General features: G+C 35.4%; 1 protein-coding gene and 1 long non-coding RNA gene across 8 annotated transcripts in view; one reads left to right on the forward strand and one right to left on the reverse strand.

Annotated features, from left to right (window-relative positions):
* The window catches only part of NCKAP5 (NCK associated protein 5), a 1,174,517-nt gene that overhangs the window by 469,440 nt on the left and 684,537 nt on the right, over positions 1-20,540 (reverse strand). The window lies entirely within an intron of this gene.
* Positions 1-20,540, forward strand: part of LOC130454084 (uncharacterized) — a 113,513-nt gene that overhangs the window by 91,360 nt on the left and 1,613 nt on the right. The window lies entirely within an intron of this gene.

A 20,540-nucleotide genomic window follows, 5' to 3' on the forward strand; every position in this document is an offset into this window, starting at 1 on the left:
AAACACAGCACAATAATATTCCATCACAATCACATATCAGAATTTGTTCAGCCCAATTGATAAGCATCCTCTCATTTTCAAATTCCTTGTTGACACAAAAGGGATTGCTATAAAGATTTTTTACAAATAGGCCCTTTTTCTTTTCTTTGGCTCCTTTCTGATACAGGCCTAGTAGTGGTATTGCTGAGTCAAACATTGCAGTTTTATAGCCCTTTGGGCATATGTACATGAAGTTTTTTAACATGATTAAGACTATGTTAGCATTATTTTTGCCTTTCAGGTTTTTTTTTTCTTTTTTATCAGTGGTTAGAAAATAGGTTAAGTGCTGCATTTTCCCAGAAAGAAGAAAAGGGGAAGAAGTAAAGTCTACAAAGTTCAGGGCATTTAATTTGCCTTTAGATCCTAGAAGAATTCTAGAATATAATATTAAAAGTATGGTTTGTAGGTACTTTTAAAAAAGGAAGCATTTATAATTAAGTGCCAGGATTAGTTCACCAAGAAAAGTTCATGACATGACAACTGAACTCATTTTACCTTTTGCTGTATTACAAGACTAAAAGAGCATAAGAATGTCATTGATAAAATATTTGTATATTTTTTTATTTTTTAAAAATTTTTATTTGGTCATTTCCAAACATTATTCATTGGAAACAAAGATCATTTTCTTTTCTTCCCTCCCCACCCTCCCACCACCTCTCCCATAGCCCACACGCAATTCCACTTGGTATCACATGTGCTCTTGATTCAAACCCATTTCCATGTTGTTGGTATTTGCATTAGAGTGTTCATTTAGAGTCTCTCCTCAGTCATATCCACTCCACCCCTGTAGTCAAGCAGTTGCTTTTCATCGGTGTTTTTACTCCCACAGTTTATCTTCTGCTTGTGGATAGTGTTTTTTTAGATCCCTGCAGATTGTTCAGGGACACTGCATTGCCACTAATGGAGAAGTCCATTACCTTCGATTGTACCACAATATATCAGTCTCTGTGTACAATGTTTTCCTGGTTCTGCTCCTTTCACTCTGCATCACTTCCTGGAGGTTGTTCCAGTCTCCATGGAATTCCTCCACTTTATTATTCCTTTGAGCACAATAGTATTCCATCACCAACATACACCATAATTTGTTCAGCCATTCCCCAATTTAAGGGCATCCCCTCATTTTCCAATTTTTGGCCACCACAAAGAGTGCAGCTATGAATATTCTTGTACAAGTCTTTTTCCTAATTATCTCTTTGGGGTACAAGCCCAGTAGTGCTATGGCTGGATCAAAGGGCAGACAGTCTTTAATCGCCCTTTGGGCATAGTTCCAAACTGCCCTCCAGAATGGTTGGATTAATTCACAACTTCACCAGCAATGAATTAGTGTCCCTACTTTGCCACGTCCCCTCCAGCATTCATTACTTTCCATAGCTGTTATGTTAGCCAATCTGCTAGTTGTGAGGTGATACCTCAGAGTTGTTTTGATTTGCATCTCTCTGATTATAAGAGATGTAGAACACTTTTTCATGTGCTTATTGATAGTTTTGATTTCTTTGGCTGAGAACTGCCTATTCATGTCCCTTGCCCATTTATCAATTTGAGAATGGTTTGATTTTTTTGTACAATTGATTTAGCTCTTTGTAAATTTGAGTAATTAAACCTTTGTCAGAGGTTTTTATGAAGATTGTTCCCCAATTTGTTGCTACCCTTCTGATTTTAGTTACATTGGTTTTGTTTGTACAAAAAAAATTTTAATTTGATGTAGTCAAAATTATTTATTTTACATTTTGTGACTCTTTCTAAGTCTTGCTTGGTTTTAAAATCTTTCCCTTCCCAAAGGTCTAACAGGTATACTATTCTGTGTTCACCTAATTTACTTATAGTTTCCTTCTTTATGTTCAAGTCATTCACCCATTCTGAATTTATCTTGGTGTAGGGTGTGAGGTGTTGGTCCAAACCTAATCTCTCCCACACTGTCTTCCAATTTTTCCCAGCAGTTTTTATCAAATAATGGGTTTTTGTCCCAAAAGCTGGGGTCTTTGGGTTTGTCATAAACTGTCTTGCTGAGATCATTTACACCAAGTCTATTCCACTGATCCTCCTTTCTGTCTCTTAGCCAGTACCAAATTGTTTTGATAACCACTGCTTTATAGTATAGTTTGAGATCTGGGACTGCAAGTCCTCCTTCCTTTGCATTTTTTCCTTCTTTTTGTCAGTTGATGCCCAATAGATTTGGCTCCACCCTCTTACTTTCACCCTATATGTATCTACCTTTCTCTTTTGTGTTTCTTGTAGACAGCATATGGTAGGGTTTTGGGCTCTAATGAACTCTACTATTCACTTGCGTTTTATGGGTGAGTTCATTCCATTCACATTCAGAGTTATGATTTCTAGCTGTGTATTTCCTAGCATTTTGATTTCTGCTCCTTTACCTGCCTTTTCTTCTTTCACTATTTCCTTCTACACCAATGTTTGCTTTTGAACAGTCCCCCTTGTTCCTACCCTTATTTTACTTCCCTTTCTACCCCCCTCCCTACTTATCCCCCCCTTATTTTCGCTGTAGTCTTTCTAAAATTAACCCCCCGCTCCCTCCCTCTCTTGTACTGCTTCCCTCCCCACCAGACCTTTTGTTATCCTTCTACTCCCCTATAGGGTGCAAATCTATTCTCTGCCCCCAATGGATTGGATTGTTTTTCCCTCTTTGAGTTACTTTCAAAGCACGTAAAAGTTGAGTATTTCCTGTCTCTGACCTCTTTACCCTTCCAGTGTATTGATGTTCTCCCCCCTCCCACCATGAGCTTCTTTATGACATATAAATTTACCCCCATTTGTTTCTTTTCCCATTTCTTTTAATATTAACCTATTTTTAAAGCTCTAGTTATATATATATATATATATATGCATACTCATGCGAATGTATTTTTGCATGCATATATCTATATACCTATTTATGTCTTGTCCTTTCATCCTATACAGTTTGTTGCTGTTCCTCTAAGTATACTTCTTTTTGCTGCCCAGCTAATAACAACAGTTTTTAAGAGTTACCAATGACCTCTTTTCTTATAAGGATACATATCATTTTAACTTATTGAGTCTCTTAAATTTTTTTTTGTTTTTCTTTTTTCCCCTCTTTTTTAATTACCTTTTGATGATTCTCTTGAGTTCTGTGCTTGGACATCAAATTTTCTGTTCAGGTCTGGTCTTTTCTTTACGAATTCTTGAAATTCTTCTATTTTGTTGAATGATCATACTTTCCCCTGTAAGAATATAGTCAGTTTTGCTGGGTAGTTGATTCTTGGTTGTAGACCTAGTTCCCTTGCTTTCTGGAATATCGTATTCCATGCCTTTCTTTTTTTCAGTGTGGATGCAGCCAGATCCTGAGTTATCCTCACTGTGGTTCCTTGGTATCTGAATGACTTCTTCTTGGCAGCTTGTAATATCTTTTCTTTGGTCTGATAGTTCTTGAATTTGGCTATAACATTTCTTGGTATTGTCAGTTGGGGATTAAGTACAGGAGGTGATCTGTGGATTCTATCAATCTCCACTTTCCCCTCTTGTTCAAGGATTTCGGGACAGTTTTCTTTATAATTTCCTGTAATATAATGTCCAGGCTTTTTCTTTTGTCATGGTCTTCTGGTAGGCCAATAATTCTTAAATTGTCTCTTTTTGAATGATTTTCTAAATCCTCTGTTTTGTGAATGAGATGCTTCATATTTTCCTCAATTTTTTCATTCTTTTGGTTTTGTTTTATAGTGTCTTGCTGCCTTGTGACGTTGCTCAATTCAAGTTGTTGTATTCTGGATTTCATCCTTAGTTTTTTGGTCGTCATTTTCCATTTGGTCGGATTTTCTTTGGAGGTCATCTTTCATCTTCTTCACCTCATCTTCATCTGCTTTGCCTCATCTTTCATCTCCTTTGCCTCATTTTCCAGCTGGTTGATTTTGGCTTTCAAGACACTATTTTCTGTTTCCAGATGACTTATCTTAGTTTTTAAGTTCTTTTCCCAATTGTCTTCAGCCTCTCTTAATTGTGTTTTGAATTGCATTTTGAGTTCTTCCAAAGCCTGTATCCAATTCGCTGGGATTTCTGATTTTTTCTTTGCTGGGTCCTCCCCCTCTGTTTCATTTGTTCTTTGCTCATTACCTGTGCAGAAGCTGTCTGTTGTAATTTCTTTCTTCTTTTTCTGTTGTTTGCTCGAGTTTACCCCTTCCTTGCTCCCCGTATTTGGCTGTGCTCTTGCTCCTCTCATTTTGTTTTGGTTTTGAGGCTGTCAGTCTCCCCTCTTAGAGCTTTGTCAGATCTCTTGGTACAGTCTCTATGGGAGGAATGTTAGCTTCCCTGTCCTCTGGAGGCTTTTGATTGGATTGAGTTCAATTGGGTTGGGCTGTATGTGGTATGAAGCACTGAGGCTCTGAAGACTCCTGGAAGGCTGGGCCGCCCAGGCTCTCTCCAGGTCTCTCCAGCTGCTTCTCCTCTGTCCATGCCTCCCTAAACTCTGAGGAGTTCGGATGGGATTAGTTCAACTGGATTGGTCTAGATGTGCGGAGGCAAGTGTGAGACTGGAGCCCAATGGAGGGACCCAGCCATGGCCTGTTTTTCCCTGGCTTCCTCCCTGCTGTCCAAGCTGGATGCTCTGAGCCTGGTGCCCCGCTGCTCACAAGGTAGACCCTCCAAACCAGCACCTTTGCTTGCTCAGAGGTTCCCGCTGCTGCTGGGGGCTCAGCCCTAGGGGTTGTGGGGGAGGGGTCCTGGGACCTTCGCTCTGCCTTCCCCTTAGCCCTGAGTATTCTCGGATTCCGGCTTTTGGGGGGGAGTACGTTTTGATTTGAGTCCAGAAGGAGGGTTCCCCGCTTCTGTCCTGTTGTTCAGATTGAATTTCGGTGCCCTAAGAGCATTCAGTCTGTATCGGTAAGGAAGGGTCTTCCACGAGGTCTGAACTTTTGCTGCTTGCTAAGCTGCCATCTTGACTCCGCCCCCAAATTATTCGTATATTTCAAAACTGAATTTAACAATATTCTTCATGATATGAAAATGAAAAAGGTGAAAAAATTTGAGCTGAATGATAGCATAAGGTTTAGGACTGGTTGAAATGACCTGACCTAAAGTGATTTAAAGACCGAAGTCAACCTGGAAAAAGAGATCTTTAGCATGTGTTTCTTTATTCAGGTCTGGCTGGGATTATGTTTCCTCCAAAGATTTCTATAAAGGCTTGATAGAAATGCTTAGTAAATTTGCAGAGGTCATAAAGGTGGAAAGTTAACTTATTGAATGACAAAATCAAGACCCCAAAATATTTCCACATGCTAGAATGGTGGGCCAAACTAATAGTAAGGACTACCATGAGTAAATTTCAAGTATCAGTGCTTCGTATAATTTCCAACAATCACCTGAAGAAGTATGAAGGTATGAATATAAGGCAAGTGTGGTTAGATAATAATTAATTTGGGAAAGCACTGACGGGGAGAACAAACTGCAGACTCAACATAAGATAATGCTTTATCATGGCATCCTAAAGCTCTAATATAAATGTAGACTGCACTGAGCTAGGTTTTATGTCCAGAATAAGAGAATAATAGTTCTACCTTAGGAACCCAAGTGAGATCATATCTTAAGTACTGTATTCAATATTAAAACACATTTAAGAAGCACATTAATAAATTGGGGGAATATCTATATCTTTGTTTATATCTGGGGATATATACTAGGATTCTTCCAGAGGAAGATATCTAAGATTAGTAGAGGAAATGAATACTATGATAAATGAGGATCTTTTATAAGGCAGGAGGAATATCTATGTTAGAAGAAAGGAAAGCTAAAAAAAAATGATAGTTGTTTTCAATTATTTCAAGACCTTTCATTTAGAAGAATTATTAGAATTGTTTGGTCCCACCAATTAAAACAATTAGAAAATAATAGTAATTGATGGTGGGGCAAGAAGACAGTTGGTGTTGCCAAAATAATAGTAACAACAAACCCAGAATACCTCTCAATTTAATATTCATTATAAACAATAAATAAAAGAAGATATAGCCCTAGTTTCAGAATTGTTGTTTATATTAGTTCTTAAACTATAGTGATAGAGCTAAGTGTTTCAGAAAGAAGAACAAGGGACTAAATTGATACTTCTTTATAACAGGGAAGTATGAATCTGGAGGCTCTACTAAGATGCCATTTTTGTGTGTGTCCAACTGTGTTCCTCATTGGGTGCCTTCCAGGGAAATGTAATACATGGGACTATCCAGCAAGTTGACTGAATTCTTAAGCATAGAGTACATCCAGAGGTTTTTCAAGAAATCTGCCCCTGATTCAACACCAGCTTCTTTATTAACCTCCTTCTGAGTTCATCTATACTTTACCAACATGTCTGTGTCAGAAGTCCTTGAACATGAGTACTGGAAAGTGAGACAATAAGGAGTAGAAATTGCAGAGGAACAGATATGAACTCATAAAAAGCCAAATTTATTTAATAATTATTGTTGCCTCAAAGGAGGATGGGCTATATCTTAAGGCAATAAATAGGAAACATTACTGGAGAACCTAAGTAAAATTCTGATACTCACTTTTTTTGGATAGCGAAAGAATTTTTGTTTTAAATGACTAAAAGATATCTAAAGTCCTTTGCTGTCCTGAGTCTGTGACTGAATGTAATTTGTGTTTGAATTTTGACAGTGAGATGAAGTGTGGTTAAGTCAGATCCTTCTTCCTAAAGTCAACATGTCTAAGAACATAAATGGTCTTTCACATGAAAAACAAACAAACAAACAAACAAACAAACTCATTTCCTAGTCCAGGACATGTTGGTTCTAGTATTATTGGTAGGTATTCTTGACGAGTTTAATTTACTCATTGTAGAGCTCTGGAGAATATCAAGGGAAGAGAGGACATTCATTCCAATCTCCTTAATATACTATTTTTTCCTTTACCTTGATAGCTTCTCTGCTCTCTAATGCCTCATTTAGCTAGGGCCCCAATGTCTGATTACTTCTTCATCTTGAAAACTTGCAAAGGCTCCAAATTTCTATAAAGTAACAGCAGTGGAGAGGCAGTAGCTCACTTCAGGTACTGAATTGTTAGGAATGAATCCCATTATTAATGCATTAAGATTCTCCTTCTAAGTTGAAAGTGGGAGAAGGAAAGGAGAGAGAGCTTTGGATTCACCAAAAAGAATATTCTCTAATTAGCTGAGCAAAACAGGATGACATGCCTTGGTATGTAGTGAGTTCCTCATTAACAGATATGCAAATGGTAGCTAGGTGGCTACTTGTAAGGGTTGGAAATGTGTGTTGTGGAAGGGGTCAGGGTAGATGACCTCTGAGGTGTCTCATAACTCTAAGATTTTATGATTCTAAGAGCCATCTCTAGTGCAAAGATATGGAACTTGTCACATTTTGAGCTAATAGCTCCTGTGAGGCTCAATGGTCTACTGTTTAATTGTGTAATTACAAACAGTTAAAAATGCATGATATGTAGTGGAGAGAAAATAGCTGGTACTCTGGGAGCCATTATAGATTATGGTTTATGAAAATTTAAAACTCTGTAATATTTATGTGGGGTTGGTGGTAGTTGGTTAATGGGGAAATTATATACCCTAATTTCAGAGGTGCTTTTACAATCCTTTACCCCAAGGACCAGAAATATTCTCCCAAACACTACTGGACCAACATTGGAATGGGGGCCATTATAATGTCATGGTTTAGAGTTTTAAATTATTTTCTCCAAGATTTCATGGCTCTATTGCTCTCAATCTACATCTAATGATTCTAAAGAAAATGAATATAGAAGATTCTATAATGTTTTAATTCAAAAGTCACATTCTTTTGAAAAGGAATACAATTATAAATATACAGGTGACTATGGGTATAAACAAAGCTAATATAATTCATTTTAAGTTAATATATTGTTATTTTAGGTTAAACTGGCATGGAGACTATGGATAGAGTGCTATATTTTAAATCAGGAACACCAGAATTCCAATCCCACTTCTGACTATGTGATCAGGGGCAAGTTACTCAACACATTAACAAAGTACATCCAGAGGAGGTTAATGAAGATTAATAGAGGAAGTAGAAACCATGATAACTCTGGAATTATTTGAAAGAAGTAGGGATGTGTAAGCTAGAAAAAGAAAGTAATTTAACCATTCTTAGCCTCAATTTGCCCATCTGTAAAATGTATATAGAGAAATTTTTTTCTATAAAGTAGGGATCCTAAAGGGATCATTAACCTCATTTTATTTGGGAGCTGATTCTGTTATTTCATTTATGGAGGCTTTATTTTATGATAAAATATATATGCTTTATTAAGTTTCCACTTATCCAGGGTAATGCAACCAGGGTGTGTTAGAGAAAGCATTTTAATTTAAGTCTTCCCAATGCTTAAACCAATTCTGCTTTTCAATATCATCAGCATTGTCTTCATTATCAATATTACTCCTCTTTATTTAAATGTTATTACTACAGGGCTATGATATTAGTGATCAAACATTGCCATTTTTGCAGTGGACTAGATAGTCCCATGAAGATACTGAGACTAAGAAAGGAAAGAATAATAAAGGGATATAAATATATAAGAGACTTAGATCTCTTGACATTAATTTCGTACATATGTAGCACATGGGTCATCCATCTGTTAGTCTTTCTCTTACTACATGAACCAGTCCATTTCCTTTTTCATTCATGAATCTCTTTGATGATATCATTTATCCTACTTTTTCAATGTAATTTTTCACTGGTTATAAAGGCAAGTCACAATCTCCCTAGGCCTGTTTCCTCATCTGTGAAATAAGAGGGATGCCTTATTCCCTATTCCTCTTCTAGTTCTGATATTTTATGAATCTATGGTTAACATTGATTGCTTTTCATTTTTCATCAAAAAACAAAAATATCATTACATGCATATTATAATATTGAAATAGATAATATAATTTTCATAGATATAGTAGTATTAGAAATCATTACTAATGAGTTAGAAAGAGATTGAAATTAGTGGGAATAAGAAGTGAGTACATTTTGAGATCAGCATCTCTATAATACAATGCATCATCTATAATTTATGTTTTCATTTATACTATGACTCTAGAACTATGTTGTTATCTCTTGAATAGACTATAAAAATCTGTAGAATTCCTCTTCAAAAAGTGTTTGGAAAAAACAATTAAAAGGTAAATCTAGGAGAAGAACCCTTGAGTATTCCATTTGTAAAAATGGTTCAACTCTGATCTCCTTTATCTCTGATTTCAATTACAAGTTCTGAATGAATAGATTGCTATTTTATCTTATGTGTGGCCCCATTCTGTTCTGATAAAAAAAGAGATTCCTCAAACTTTCTCACCAATTTACTTCTACATATTCCAACAGTTAATCAACTGAGAGGGCTTATTGTCTAGCAGGAGTTGTACTTGTGTGTACCATCACAAAACCCAAGAGGTTGTGGAGGAGGCTACAAATTCAGTGACAAAGTAAAGCAATGACAAAAAGGGACAGGGGCAAAATGGCTCATTTATTTTTTTTATCAATCTTGAGGATTAAGGGCAGAATGTATTGATAAAGACAGAAAAGTAGCCCTCTGATAAAGTGAGATGGTATATCAGTGTTCTCCATGCTCATTCAATTAATAGTCTTCACTGTATGTAAACACTGATAAGTGTAGGGAATGTGTGATCCTTTAATGACCTAATCTGTATTCTAAAAGAATGTAAGCTGAGCTACACAAAGGTTTTCCTTGAATATTTCCCCCCAAAATGTTTAGGCTTCAGAATATGTTAAATATTTATTTTGACAATAGGGTGTAATGCCTATTTCAGTTATTAATTGCTTATAAGACATTTATAATATAAATAACACTCTAACACAGCTAAAACTGAACCTCATTATTTTCTAAATTAGAGTAACAACAGCAATGGAAGACAATTGGAACACAGAATGCCGATCAATGTATGAGTGTATAATGGAGATGAGGGGGAATACATATGATTTGCGGTGTTTCATTGTGGAATGATATCCATTAATTCAGTGCAATTATTTTTTGAATACCTAATAGGTTCAAGGCATTTTGCTAAGTACTGAAGATGAAAAGATGAAAAACAAAACAAAACACCACAGCCTTTGACAATGATCCTTATGTCATGCCCATGGGTAAGGATGATAGGATAGGATGGCATCAAAATACCAGGCAAAATCTTCTAGGAAAATGTATTGAGTAAGTGATGACTTTCACCTGGGAATAAGGATCAGAGCAGCCTTCTTAGAGGATGTGCAAAGGCTCAGATGGAAGAAAAGAATTAGAATAGACACGAGTAAGGAAGGAATGCATTCCAGATATGGGTGTTAGTTTGCAGGTATGAACAGAAATGTGGAATACTATAGAATATGACAAGAATAGAGACGAAGCCTATGATGTCACTGTTATTGGGAACTCATTAACATTCGTGCAGGTTGGTGCATCCCTGCAACTTAAAACTTACAATCCTAGAGAAATAATTAGATCACTGAGATTTTCAGTGTCTTCCCAAAGGTAGCACAGCCAGCATATGAGAAGAGAGAATTGAAAATCCAGGTTTATTTTTTTTTTAAACCATTACCTTCCGTCTTGGAAGTGTGGTAAGGACTAGGCAATGTGGGTCAAGTGACTTGCCCAGAGTCACACAACTGGGAAGTGTCTGAGGTCATATTTGAACCCAGGACCTCCCATCTCTAGGCCTGGCTCTCAATTCACTGAGCTACCCAGCTGACCCCCAAGTCTTTCTGATTAGGAGGTGGGCTCTATTTTGTCATGCCTACTTATCATACTATACCTTGAGACTAGGAAACAGCTGGTCATTGGGTTTGGCTAGAACTCAGAGTAAAAGATAAATAAATATTAAGTCAGAAAAAGTAACTTAGAGCCAGATTACAGAGAGGCTTAAATGCCAGGCTAAGGAGTTTGTATTTTACAACTGGTGGCAATGGGGAATGGTGAGAACCTAAAGGTTTTTGAGCAGAGCAGTAATGTGGTCAACTCAGAACATTAGTAAGACTACTGACTTCTCTTTCCTAGAGCACTTAATTCCCCTGCCACCACTGCCCTATCTTCATCTCTGTCCATCTAGAAAATCTTTGCTTACTGATTTCTTCTAATTGAAGTTCTCTCTTCTGCCATTTTGTCTACCTCAAAATCACAATCCACATAGATTGTTTGAGTTAGTCTTACAATGAAAAATTAACTATCTGGCATGCATAACTCCAGAACCATAATTATTCACAAAAAGAATGTTGTAAATGATAACTAATTTTGAAAGGTCCATATGGCTTAGGTGAACAGGTCCTGGAAAATTCCATTCTTTGATGGAAATTGACAATGGTAAGTCACTTTACCAGATTTTCCTCAGACCTTTCTTCTTTTGTGGCCTAACTATGGTGGATGGAAATTCTCATGGGGATGCTTATATGTGTCAGTCCAGCACACACCACATTCACCTAACATAAGGGCATCAACTCTTAGAAAAAGTTATGGTCAGATCCAGCTTTGAGATACCTCACTTATTTGAACCAATAAACCTATTCTTGATTTATCGTCCCTACAGTAGATCATCCCATCATAAGCATGAGATATTTGACAAGTGTAAGTACAAAATAATGCATGTGGCATAGTTGTCAATTCTGTTTACAATGAGTTGTCTTTGAGTGATTTTTTAATTATATCTCACATTTTACAGCAAGTACACTAACAAAGTACAAATTTAGGAAAGTATAAATACAATATGACATAACATTAAATATTCTGATTTTAGTTATTTGGCCTCATGTTTTCCTCCATAGAATCCTTCAACTTTGTCATTTCCCCTCCACAAGTAATGTTTAAATGAAAAAAAAATGCTACATTTTAAAGGAGGAAAGTTTATAAACATCTTATGGATTTCCTAAATTATTTATATTATGACTTGGAAAGCTTGACATTGAGCACCAATTTCCTAATGGAACTAAAAAGCTGTAAAACATTATGTTACACTATGTGACAGGGAGACCTTTCTCTTGTCATGGCAAATTACTATGCAATCTAATGAAGTAGTCAAGGCACTTCTGATTAAGGTAGAGTCTTTATGTTTAGTAGAAACACAGTATAATGGTGTATGCTCCACCCACCCTCCTTCATAAGAGTAAAGAACAGACTACAGAGATTATTTGAATGACGGTTGTCATATAGCACTAAACATACCTGTGTACCCCTGCACCTACCCTACACATAAACCCTAGAGCTTTGGTATAACAAATGGTCAGCTCAAATTGTCCATCTCAGATATATTAGCATAATATTTCAATCTAGTTTGCTTAACTCAAGTTTTCCATAATCTGCACTGGCTAGATCTATTCACTGAATAACCCTAAGACATTAACTCAGTTTAATAACCTCTTTGATCTCAGCGTTTTGAACTCTGCTTTATTTCACAGCAGTTAGATCTGACTGGAAAATTTATTCAACTCTTCTGCATTATGCCTGGTCACTCCTTTTGGGAAATACTCATTAAAGCCTCAAAACCACAACCCTTCCCCAGACACCTGGGAATTCTGGCACTTGGAATATAGGAGTACACAAGTAGAGTATATAAGACAGTCCATCCTGACTGAATACAGTCATCATGGTGCAGAGGGCAACTTTCCCCTCCTCCAAACAGTCCAGACACAAATGGCAAGGCACTGACAATAGCCTTCCTACCCCCCAAGTTCCACTGGAATAATGGGGGAACCTATTCATGGTACACATATACAGGTTTATATATACATATATGGGGGGAAGGTGAACTCCAGGAAAAGAATCAGATGATTAGGAAAAGTGCTTTATGTCAAAGATGGCAGATCAGAAGACCTCACTGAATGGAGAAAATATACCTCTTTAATGCTGGTATATTATTAAAAAGTATGAATCACCCTACCCCAGTGATATTTCTGCCTCCATTAAAGTTTTTTTCTTTTATAAAGGAGCACATTATTTTTAGATTATGCTTTTTAAGTGCCTCTTTGATATGTAGCTCCCATTTAAATGCTTTATTGTCTAATAAAGTGGGATTTGTGCAGCATAGACATTTATCAAATATTTTGATTATAATATTTTTGCTCCCAAACAACTCACTTCTAGGTATCAGAGTATTTTGGTGAAATGGAAAAGGTGCATAAGTTAAAACCATAAAACATGAGTTCAAATCCTAGCAAGTAATGTAATTGTATGAGTTTTCCCCCTGATCTATGAAATGAGAGGGATTGGGCTAGAAGATCTTTATTTTTTTTTTCCAGGTAGATAATCTGTAATAAATTCTTCTAGGCTGAATGAGGAAGAGGGGAGGTAGGCCTCTGTCAATTTAATCAGCCCACCTAAACATACTTAAAGAAATTACCTTAATAAGTTAAGAACAACTTTATTGAACCAATCCACAACAATTAAAAAAAGTTCTGAAACAAGATGAAAGAAATGTAAGTCACAAAATCAAATGGAATTTTCCTACTCAGAAAGCATATTGAATAAAATTGCAAGCCAGTTGAGAAACTGAGCACTCATTGGTTTGGAATGGAAACGTTTTTGGAAAAGACCATGAGAAAAAATCTTTTGTGCACATCCAGAGATTAGAAGATTTGAAATTTTTTCACTGGATCTACTGCAGTATATGCCAAACAATTATGGGCAGTGTATGTATTAGAAACAGAAGACAAACTAGACTCCCTGAGGAAAAGCAGCCTCCAGATGATACAAGGAGCCTAGCAAGGAAGGAAACCTAGAATATATTTTATGAGCCATCGCCAAAGGGCAAAAAATGGACTTCCAGCAATCATGGTGTAATACATGGACTACATGGGCACTATAAACTTAGGTCACTTTCCCCCACCTTCTATCTGTACTTCTGGGAGAGGGCGATTCAGAATTTGAGGAAATATATTTGTGACATCTATATCATTCATTTCTAACAACTAATGAAATCTGCCTTGGAAATTGATATTAACTAATATTCACTGGCTGAATTATATATGCAAAACCTTAATAGTGAAACAATTCCTCAGAATCCTCTAGAACCTTGGGGGAGCAGGTGCTAAAGGAAGAGTTTGAAGCACAGAAATATCTATTAAAAGAGGACCAGTATCATACAGGTACCTATACTAATGAATTTAGGATATTTGTGGTTGACCTTAAATTAAGAAAGCATCAGATTTCATGAGTCTTGGTATGGTGCCATATGCATGTATATATACATATATGTGTGTGTTTGTGTGTGATTATTTATAGTTGAATTTTAAAATCAAATTCCACCATGAGAAACAGAACCAATGAGAAGACATTTTACCCCAAAAGCTAGAATCCAAAGGGCCTTGAGAGAGAAAATCCCTCCAAATCCTCTTCTGAACTGAGAATTTCACAATCATTCATTTACACCTTTAACTTGTTGATTTTATGTGCCAACTTTAGCTTATGGGACTCTTGCATACAAGCTAAACTTATCACCATAACCACCAACTCCAACTCTCAGGAGGAAGAATTCATTTCAGACATACTTCTATGTCAATAAGATCCTTGTGTTTGTAGGCAAGTAACTATAGTCCAATTATACCATAATAGGAAAGTAGCTAGAAAAGTTAGAATAATTTGGTCTAGCATTAATGAAAAATTTCTGTCAGGATTTTTTGGCAATATTATGATTCATGCTTTTATATGCAAAAAAGAGCATAGGATAAAGAAGGAAACTGATTGTATTGAAATAAAATTATCAATTAGATAGCCATTCAAAAACATATATAGTTTCTACTATGTATCAGGCATTATGATAAGTGTATATTGTAAACAAACAATCCCCAACAAATTAATAAATTCCAGGTTTAAGAATCTCTGAACAAGCATAGATAATCTAGTCAATATATTTTTGTTGTCATAGATCCATTCATAATATTATCACATGTTCATATGTATAAGAAATATTCACAGGCTATCATATCTAGTGTTTGGCACCAATATGCCATATAACATGTATTTAACAAATTCTTGTTGGTTATGTAGGGAAATCAATAGAGCTCTTTCAACCCCTGCACCCCACTGCAATGTTAATCCTTAATTTCAATGAACTTCATCGCAATTCTTTCACTTTTGGAGATGAAGTTTGCCATTATTATTATTGTTATTATTATTATTATTATTGTATGTATCATCATCATATCATTAATCATGTAATTCCTTGCTCACAAAACTCATTTTGCCCAAGGAACTTCATTTCAGAGTTCTCTTATAAAAAGTTCATTCATTTCTCCATTAATATCACACACTTCTTTCTAACTGTAGAATTTAACACTGGTTTTTCCCATTCCCCCACCCCCAACTAACCAAAACACAGTGGTGGATGCTTATTTGGGTAAACAGGAAGGCATCCTAGATGATCTAACAACTAGAAAAGTACCCATAAATTGTGGCTGACTGTCAATAAAACCTAAGGGGAATACTATTGGTAGGAGAATAGGAATGACTGTCCTTTAAGAAGGTTTACTATGCCTAGATATCCAAGAAGCTACCAGATTGGGCCACTGAACCATTCCTACTAACTATGTGGTCTGTAGTTCATTAGACTCCAGTGGACTCCAGCTCACTACTTTCAAAAAATATTGCCTATGTCTTATCAAGTATCACTATACAAGACCTTTTTGATTCTCCATTTCTATCCACCCCATCCCATCTTTCCTTGCCTGTACTCCTGGCAGGGCAAGAAGAGTTTAAGGCCCATGCCATTCTGGAATTTTAGAGAATGGAAATGCCTAGGGTACTTGGTTGAGTAGAACTACAAAATCAGACAGGATCTCAAAGTGAGTTCACAGCCTAGTGAGAAAGGACTAAATAGTAATGGGCTTTGATGAGAGGCCAAAATCCTTGTAAAAAGCATAGAATCAACTGCTTCATAAGTTTCAGATTAGGTCATATTAATCTTATCCTGTCCATTTCAGACACAATGGTTTTCAGTTTCAATGTGATCAAATTAGCTGTGATTTCATATCTAAGGTTGAGACTTTTTGAAATATTCCAAACCCAGAATGTCAACATTATTAATTGGAACTGTATGTATTCTAGCTGCCTAGTCCTTAGTCTTATGTACTTCAAGCTAGCTAGTTGACATTATTAACACTTCTATAATGCATCTTGACATTATTCCAACTAGTTTCTTTTACTACTACTACTATTTATCTTCTAGATTAGAGAATCTTCAGGTGAATCTCCAAGAAGAGGTTCCAATTAACTACCCTTTAGTCTACTCCTAACTAATATTATGTATCTTAGCTGTTGATATGAGAGACATCCAATTACCTGCCATCTTTTCAACTACCCATGTCAGTGATCAGGATAGCTGGAACTAGGTCATGATTTGTACAGTTTGTGCCAATAGATCATGTAATTCTCATGCCTAAAGATTTTTAAGAACAGGATAATTATTTTCCCGGAATGGTTTGAGGTGTTAGCAATAAACAATCAAAATACATAAACAACTGCCATAGTGGTAGTATGTATGTATTATATATGCCAGCATTAATGTACACATAAAAGAAGAGAGAATTAGATTATCTGGGAAGGATTCTTGGAAGAGGCAAGCATTAGGGCCACACAGGTAGGACCCTTCTTGGAAGCAGGTAAGAAATATTAGATGAAAATTCTTGGGAATTTCTATTTCTCATGATCAGGGGACATAGGAATATATAATCCTAGAGGAAAGAGTAGGGGAGTTAGCGTACTACTCTCTGAAACAGATAAAGGAAGGATGATTCTACAAATAATTTGGGATAGAAATATTTCAAACTCAACAAAGAAACAAATGGGAACCAGGGTAGGGGAACTAAAAGGGGGTACTATACTAGGAAATAAAGATAAAAAAGTAAAACAATCTCCATCATCTTCAAAGTGAGATTAAAGAGGAAAGGAAGAAAAGAACTAGAATATAAAATAATGACTTAGAATTAACTTTTAGACAATAGGGAAAAGGCTAGAAATATTGGTATCTGGGTATAATGCAAAATTATTGAACAATCAGAAATTATGAGAGACAAATTCAAAGAACCTATGTAGTATGAACTGATGCAGGAGAAAAAAAATGAAGAGAGTTAGGATAACAATTTGTACATAGGAAAGATTATTATAAAGAAAAGCAACTTCAAATGACAAAAGAAATCTGATTATAGCATTAACCAATGCTTTCGAGAGACTCTGTGTTGAATCATTTTACCAAATTTCTGAAAAAGAGTGATTGATATTGATTTATAATTTGGGGCGTGGCCGCTATATGGATTTATTTTGCTTGAAAGTGCTTATTTTGTTTGTGTATTTTGCCTTTCATTCTGTTGATTATTTAGGAGAAGGATATGAAGGGTCAAAAGGTGATACTCCATCTCCAAAAATAAGAGGGTCATTTTACAATTAAGCGCACATAAAAGAAAAAAGAAGTTTAGAAGAAAGAGACAAGCAGGGCAATTTTGAAAGTGATGTGTATCATTTAAAATATACTTTTTCTTAAAAACATGCAGTAGAAAATGGAAATTCACAATGTCAAGTAGAATCCTCATGTATTTTTCTATGTGATTGGAAAAGTTCTTTTTGATGGTTAACTTTAGTATAAAATAAAATTTTTAAAATGGATTTGGAAGATAAAAGTTGATGTATGAAGACCATGGATCCATGGATCATAGAGTATGTGGAGAGAGAATGATGGAAGAATATTAGAAAGAAGGGAAAGGGCTAGGTTGGAAAGGACTTTAATTTTGCTGATTTTATATTTTATCTTAGTAGTAATAGGGAGCCACGTAAGTTTATTGAGTAGGAAGATTTGATCAGACTTGCAATGTAAGAAAACAAATATGACTTCTCTACAGAGGTTAGATCAGAGGGGGAAATGACTTGAGAAGGGGTGAGCCCCTAGGAGGCAATTGTGTTTTTTCAAATGTGATATGACAACTTACACCTGGGAGATAGCTTTGTGCATTGAGAACAGGGGATATGTACAAGAGATAGGGAGAAGGTTTAAACAATAAACACTGAGAAAAATTAATTATATGGAGTAAATGAAAGTGGGTGACTAGAAAGCTGGTGGTCCTCTCCACAGGAATAGTAAAGCTGAGAAACGGAAAGATAATGGATTAGGAAAGTTTGAGATATTTACAGTAAATTCAGTTTAATGTTTCAAAGGAACTTGGCAATGGAGCTCCAGTGAGATAAAGGAACAGATATTTAGATCTGGAAATGAACCACTTAGAGATGATTGTTTAGTCACTTTGGAATACCAGTTTAATGCTCTATTAACCACCAAAGAAGAATCCATAGCTCTGGAATTTGAGGTCTTGTCTATCAAACCTTGGATCTGAAGGTTATGACCTATGTGTCCTAGTGCATAATATCTGTGGGTCTACATGCTTTCATTTGTAAAATGACATCACTAGATTAGATGGTCCCTTTATCCCTACTTCTAAATCCTATACTACTATAAAATAAAAAATGAATCAGTATTTTTTACATCTTCTGTCAAGAATATATAAACTTACATGTGGGATAAATAAGATATAAAATCTTGTAAGAGTTGTAAACCTTACTGTGGAGAATGTATTTTTTCTAAGTGAGTCTTGATACATGCTAAGCATTTTTGGCATGAATTCATTCATCACAATTGCTAGATGTTGATAGGCAGGAATAATCAGAGTAACATTCATAAAATGCTAACAGAACAGGAAAGAACCCCCTTATTTTCCATGTAGTCTTTAAAGAAGTCACTGTCTCTAAGTCTCAGTGTACTCATATGAAAACAAAGTGACAAGACTAAATTATCCCTAATGTTCCTTTGAGCTCTAAATCTACAATCTACTAGCTATGTGGCTCTAGATACAAAATGGGGCCAAAATGTAGTGAGAATCTGTTGAGGTATGTTACAAAGACTGTATCCTTAAATAATTATTATAATTTAAACTACCAGTATACTAGGAAATAATTATTAAAGAAAATGAGTTGAGAATCTCAGAGCAACCAACATTATTTCACAAGAGACTTGTCAAAGGCTATTCCCTTCACAGTTTATTGTTAACAGAATATTTTCTGTACTTATTTGAACTATGCTACCTCATGTAGGTAGCTGGTCACTATGTAATACTAGCTAGAAAAGGTCCATGGCTATAAGCAATATCACTCTTTTATAGGTCTTTAGGCACTGTTTCCATTGTTTTTGTAAAAAAAATTTGTTCTGGAAAATATAAATGTAAATTTATCAAATTGTTTAATCAAAATGTTTGCTCAAGAAAGCACTAGAGTAATGTTAAAGCTATCCCTAAATGATGCTGTTTGTGTCTACCCAAATATCCCCATAAACACTTTAAATGAAATTATTTCAATTTGTAATGTGCTTTTAATCAGCTGCATCAATCTTCATTTTGGCAACATCTGCAATCTTGCATAATATTATATAATGTGACCAAATTGCATTAAAAATTAATTGCATTAGGTTTGGGGGCAACACTTTACAATAAGTGGACAGTTATTGTTGCTAAATTAGAGCAGAATTTCTACTGCATTAGATATTACATTTGTGACTTTATCATGATTAATGACACTACAAAGAATCCAAGGGAATTAAGATGATTAGCCATTTTTTCTATCATTAACACTTTTTCCCCCATTTCAAGCCAAGCTTTGCAATTAAGCTCTGACTTTCTAAGTTGCACTTAAAAATAAATATGTTCCTGAAAATAAGGTAAATACTTTTGTTTAGAGAGTATGGAAACTAAATCCATTCAAATCAACTTCCCCCTTCAGGAAATTGACAACAAGTGAAATATACCATGGTCTCAGTTAAGTTTAACAATGCAACCGGGTAATTAAACCACATAGACATAATTAAAATCTTCATAATAATTCTTTTGTAAAATAATTCAGGCAATATAGACTACATAATGGTAGTAAGAAGGAAAAATGCATTAGCACTTTAAGACAGTGGATAAATTATTCAATTTTCATTAGATTTTATAGCTGCTTAAGAGATTATGAAGAACCAAAAAAAATAAATAAATAAACTGAGGGCAATAAAACTTACCTTGCTTATATATTTTCCTTGAAAATATTTCCGAATATGAAACTAGGAGGTACAGTTGAATCATTATAGGACCTTTGAGTGCATAATTATATATCTGACAGTTTTCATTAAAACAAACTTACTGAAACTGAACAAGCTTCTTTTACATTTTCAATTTTAAAGTACAACAATTTGCATGACAGGGGCAGTATTGTGGAAGCCAGACATTGTTAGTTGGAAAACTTGTCATTCCCAACCTTAAAAGTTATTATGGTATTCCTAAATAATGAAATGTGAGGAAAGAAAGAATCTCCTTAAAGAAGAGTCACCTCTGACTAGGATTTTATCAACTTACATTCACAGAATGACAGTGCTGTTTATTTTGCTCTAATGTTGATACTGTACTGTGACCTCCTGTATTCCTTCTTTTCCTATTTTCGCTTTGGTTTTCCCTCACCTTAGATCTTTAGTATGATGTACCCTCAGGTATGTATATATATATATATATATATATATATATATATAT

This window comes from Monodelphis domestica, chromosome 4 (genome assembly GCF_027887165.1).
Source record: "Monodelphis domestica isolate mMonDom1 chromosome 4, mMonDom1.pri, whole genome shotgun sequence".
Classification (NCBI taxonomy): domain Eukaryota; kingdom Metazoa; phylum Chordata; class Mammalia; order Didelphimorphia; family Didelphidae; genus Monodelphis; species Monodelphis domestica.